We start from the raw sequence: 6,000 nt of genomic DNA, 5'->3' as shown, positions 1-6,000 counted from the left end.
TGAGCATGGCGTCAATGTCGTGTTGAGCGAGGAACTGTAAGAGCTCGCATTTGTGCTGAGAAATGCCATTTGCATTCCAGAAACATATATTTAGACAGGACATTTAAACAGATTTCTGTTTGATTAGGAGCTCCAGGAGGAGATTTTGGTTGCGCATAAGCTCCTGCATCGTTTGTTGTATTGCTACCATTGTATTTGTTATAGTTACCAGCATTGACTCAATTCCACTAGGCAATTGGGATGGATTAGCAGGGGTATGTTGGGCAGAGATTTCTGGGATCTGATTTGATGCCTGATTCTGCATTATTCCAGCTGTGGTTGGTTGAAGTGTCGGCTTAGAGACTGAGGCGTACGACCCGTTGTTGTAACTTAACGCCTGAGCAAAAGAAACTCCTGGAGTCGTAGTTGATGGTATATATGTTAAGTTTTGTCGGACGACCGGGTTACGAGCTGCAGTTATTTGTTGGTTTAGGCGATTTTTCAATTCTTTATAGACAGGACAACCTCTATAGTTGGCAGTATGGTTTCCCCCACAGTTGCTACATTTTTTGGCAGATGGGTCCTCCTTATTTACGGGGCAGGCCTCAGTGAGATGAACATCACCACAGGCAACGCAGACTGCCCGTAGAGTGCAATAGGTTTTCGTGTGTCCATATTCCTGGCAATTTGTGCATTGGACCGGTCCATTTCGTTTGTGTGGTTCCTCAACGGTGATCCTACGGTGCAGTAGGTATTGAAGCTTGTATATTGGGTGAACTTCATTTTTCCTTATATGCATACTTTCAGGTGTCAGTTCTACTTTGAACATTGGCTGAGGAATTTTGTTTCTATTTATTATGTTCATTACCATTTTGACTTCGAAGCCCTTATCGTTAAGTCCATCTATTATCTCATTGATTGGGACTGTTGGTTCGATTCCTTTGATAACCACTTGTAATCCTTTGCTACTTTTAAGTTGGTAGGTGTAGTAATTCATTTTTTCATTTTCGAGATATTTCGCAACTGATCGATAGTTTTGTTCGTCATTGACTTGTATTTTTGTTTCATTTATATTACCCCTTTTTATGTACGTGACATGGAATGTGTTTGCGCCAATTGTATCAGTTATTTTTTTGACCAGTTCAGCACAATTTGCCTGTCGAACATAAATAGGTGGCGGTCTTAATTTTTTGGCCTTGGGTGTTTGGGTGATCTCATCTTCGTTTGGGACACTTAGTATCGCAAATCTATTGTTTGCTAGTGCCTTATGTGGCACAGTGTTCTCGGTTATTTTAGTTATTTTGGATGCATTGTTGTTCTTCACATTTTGTGGGCTCAATTTTCTTTTGATTTGCACATAGCGATCGAGCCCAGTCTGAATTAACGCTCCGTTAGCATTTTTTGAGCTTATTGGTTGGGAGAGTTGGGGCTTGTCGCAGTGGGTCGACAGTATCGGGCGCTGGGCAATTGCAGTGGTTGTTGTTGTGGTTGTTGTCGTTGTTGTGGTCGAAGACACAGTTTTGAGCGAGGCATTGTACTAGTTGTTGTCGATATTAGCAAATCGCTGGTTAGGCAGTACGAGTCGGGGGATGGGCACTGAGCACTCCATGACCCACTTTGCAATGCAGGGGAGAGAGAGCGTGCTCTCTCCTCGTTCACTTGCAATGATGCAGTTTTTGTTGGTACTGCTGCCTTTGGCGAGCGTATAGAGAAGTACGCGTTGCTTTTTGCTTGCGAGAGCCGACGCTCGTCTTGTTGTTGTTGCCGGGCTTGGCTCATTTTGGCTTTGCTTACAGTGCTTGTGTTCCTTACCGAGCTTGTGCTCTTAAACGTTGACACTTGTTCTTTTCTATTATTTCTATTAGTCTTTATTACTCGATTGGATGGTATTCATGGGCAGCACGATCGCTAGTACCCATGCCTACCCCGAGCGCTTTTTTTTCGCGAATTTAATCGCGATTAATTGACTTTATTGAATTTTCACCGCGGAGCGATTAAAAAATACGTCTGTAGTCGTTGACGGTTGATTTTTAAAGATATGATAAAACTAAAAACGCAGTATCGTAGAATGCCCATTTCCAGATTGCCGAATCTGAATCAGATGGGATCATAATTCAGCCAGAAATTAATTTTCAGTTGCTTCCCCCGCCTCCTCCTGCATGAGACCCGCTTCTCATTCCCTTTCTCGCTCGCACACTCTGCCGCGTTCAGTGCGAAAGCGCCCTCTAGCGGAAAATATCTAGAATCTAAATGGTACATTTAGAATATACATGTTAGATGTAAATAAAACATTGTAGATGTAGATAACAGATGTAGCAAAAACATGTAAAATGTAATTTTTGTTTTTAGTTCTAAAATTCTAAAAAAATCATAAGCTCAAAAATGTATATACTGACTGAGTACGGGTATAAGTAGAGTCGCGTCCCCAAAAGCAACTCCCACGTTCCTTCTCGTTTTTTATCTCTGCTGGTTTGGGCTGGTCGATTTTTCGACCACTGGTCATTAACGATATACAAATTTGCAAAAATAAAACATTTTAATTTTCAAATCGTGAGATCATTATACCCGTACTCAAAAAAGAGTTAAGGGGTATATTAGATTTGTGGTAAAAGTGGATGTGTGTAACGCAGAGAAGGAAAATTTTCCGACCCCATAAAGTATATATATTCTTGATCAGCATCAATAGCCGAGTCGATATAGCCATGTCTGTCTGTCCGTCTGTCCGTCCGTCCGTCCGTCCGTCTGTCCGTCTGTCCGTCTCGATGAGCGCCTGGATCTCAGAGACTATAAGAGCTAGCGAAACCAAATTTGGTTTCCAGACTTATGTGATATCACACTGCTACAAGTGTATTTCAGAATTTCGCCCCGCCCCCTTCCGCCCACACAAAGAACGAAAATCTGTGGCAGGCACAATTTTAAAGATACGATAAAACTAAAAACGCAGTATCGTAGAGAACGCCCATATCTACCAGATTGCCAAATCTGAACTAGATCGGATCATAATTATAGCCAGAATGTTCCTTCCCCTGCCCCCTCCTGAACACAATAACGCAACTCATTTTCCTTCTCGCTCGCACACTCTGCCGCGTTCAGTGCGCGAGCAACCCCAAGCGGAGGAGATGTAGAATCTAAATGGTACATGTAGAATATACATGTTAGATGTATAATATAAATAGTATATGTAGATGTAGATAGCAGATGTAGCAAAAAAATGTAAAATTTGTTCTTTTTTTTAAGTTCTAAATAATTATATGCTTAAAAATGTATATGCTGACTGAGTACGGGTATAAGTAGAGTCGCGTCCCCAGAAGCGACTCACACGTTCCTTCTCGTTTTTATGTAAAATTATTTAATATAATATTGTTTTTAACATGAATATAATAAGTGTTTACAAATTTTGAAGTACATTAAAACATTTTGTGTGAACAGCAACCTCGCATTTGGAGCATTGTGGGCTGCCGCTTGTTTAACTCTCGCTTCATGCGAATCTCCAGCATGACCACGCACTCGTCAAACTCATCCCTCAAGGGACTACCGATCTCATCGAGATCAATCTTCTCTTCTCTTGCCTACGGCCGTTTCGATTCTCCGTGCCGCCCCTAGCATGGATTGCACCTTGCGCTTGTAGAATGCAGCTTCCGAATCGACGAACAATGGTGAGGAGGGCAAGATCGAAGGGGTGCTATTAGAAGCCATCGTGTATGTTCAATAGAAAAGCTGGGCTTAGAGTCACTGAGAGTAACCTCGAACAGTTTTACACGAACTGTACAATCGATCGCAGCGTTCAAAACACGCAGTCTTGCAGTTTTACAGATCAGCAGCGAGAGCTAACAGTTTTAAACGCACTGCACTTGTGCATCCGACAACAGCAAAGGCATGCACACTGAGAGCACGAACCCAAAACGAAACAACAGCAAGCAAGCAGACCGCAAAGCAGATGACGCGAGAACCGTTTCTGTTGCTTGTGCACAAACGATGAACCGAAACACCGTGGTTCAAAGCGAACTTATCCAACGAAAATGTTTTTTGTGATAAAATTTAAAGAGTTTATGTTTATATCACGTCGGGGTCACCAAATGTTGAGCTACTGAGCTTCTTCAGTAGCGTTGTTTTGCAAGATTATTTAAGAGACGATGATTGTTCAGTTAATATATTCACAATTTATTTTACTTAAGTTAATATACATGTATTATCCAAAACTATCGAAAGGTGTGCGAATTTAATAACGAGAGTTAACGATGGGTCGAGTGAAGACGCGGGGGCCGGTTCAAGACTGTTGAAGTTGATATGTTTATGTTAGGTTTAGTTTAAAACTCTGTGGCAGGCAGGTCACTGTGCCAGACAGCCAAACGTTTTACTACGGTGATGATCGAATTTGAAGTGTGTTCTGCTTTTTCTGATGAGTCTCCCCCACAGCGGCTGACTAACGCCGAGAAAGAGCAAAGCACCAGCAAGAGAATAAGTACAAGCAAACAAACGGTTATAAAGAGAGACATTAGATTAAGAGATGATCAACTACTCTTTGTGCTGCCATGGGCCGGCGCTTAGCCGAACACTCTTCCTTAGGGCTGTCTTTAAAAAGTTTTTGCCCAACTCACTGGAATACAGTTTTTCATTTGTTGAAATCCATCGAAATTAATTGGATTGACACTCAAAATATTTTAATGGAGAAAAATCAGATAATTAGGATGGAAGGAATAAATTTAAGTCAGTTAAGTCATGTTGTCTGTCTGTTAGAAGTCTTCGAAAACGTTTCAAAAACACTTGAAGCAAGCAAACGTCCAACCATACACTTGATAGTTCCGAACATAAACAAATTAAAGGAAACTTGTCTGTCCGATAGCAACGATTATAACATAATTAAATCATTTAAATCCGCACTTAAAACACAAATTTTATCAACAGTACTTCCAAATTTAACAAAGTACCACAACATATCTCTTTTTCTTTTCCCACCTACGAACAAACTAATACTATTTTCACCAATCGAAAAAACAAAAGTCATTAATGACTATAAACAAATTATGACCTCTTTTTTGATAGACACTGTCTTAGAAGCGTCTTAAAGGCTGCGACAGAAGATGAATTTTCTGAATACATTGAAGTACGCCAAGTAGACAGCTACAAAGATCAAGCAGAACAGGAAATAATAGGATACAGCAACATTAACGTAATATACACACCCGACTTTGACTGTTCAGCGTGGTGGAATTTTCACGAAGATGTTTTCCCCCTGTTGCATAAAACAAGCTTCAAAATATTTTCCATACCAGCGAGTAGTGCGGCTTCTGAAAGAGCTTTTTCAGATGCCAGAAACTTGATCACCGAAAAGCGTTGCCTATTATCTACAAATCCAGAAAATATAAACAAAATTATGTTTCTTCATGCCAACTTAGTTTAAATAAAAACTGTACAAAAACTACCTTGCTCTTCCTTATTTTCTTTGTTATCCTTGATTCTTTTGCTTCCCTTACGTACACAAATATTTCTACTCAAAAGCAGCAAAAAAAAAAAATAGAATGCATTCGAATGAATTCGGAAACTGCCCTCACTCTAACTCATTCAATTCGTGCCTTTTCGTTTCAATGTTGTGTGTATGAGTTTTACGTCAGCGCACTCACTCACTCAAACTCTGTTGACATAGCATTCGAATTCACTCAATTCATTTTGAGCATTGTTAATTCGAATGCCTGTTTTTTATTATTCATGCAGTACTCTATATTATAATGACTATTTATGACTATTTTTGTTTATCCGACAGTTCGTAAGCCTCCGCATTATTCTCGAAAATGTCGAACCCATGTTGCACAGGGATAGAGTATCCATCGAAGTCGCTCAGAATTTTCTCGAAATTACTCGCCGATATTTTCACTTGATTATCCCTGCGTTTATCAACCTCTATTTTAAGGGTTAACAGTTGCATTATTTGTTGCACCCTGGCGTCGATATTTGCCACGCTTCCCTCAGCCATTGCTACCATGTTTTCTTCTGGGATCAACCCGGTTTCGCGATCTTGCTCCG

The sequence above is a fragment of the Drosophila obscura genome, unplaced genomic scaffold (genome assembly GCF_018151105.1).
Source record: "Drosophila obscura isolate BZ-5 IFL unplaced genomic scaffold, ASM1815110v1 contig_183, whole genome shotgun sequence".
NCBI lineage: Eukaryota > Metazoa > Arthropoda > Insecta > Diptera > Drosophilidae > Drosophila > Drosophila obscura.
Note: the sequence above shows the minus strand (reverse complement) of the source record.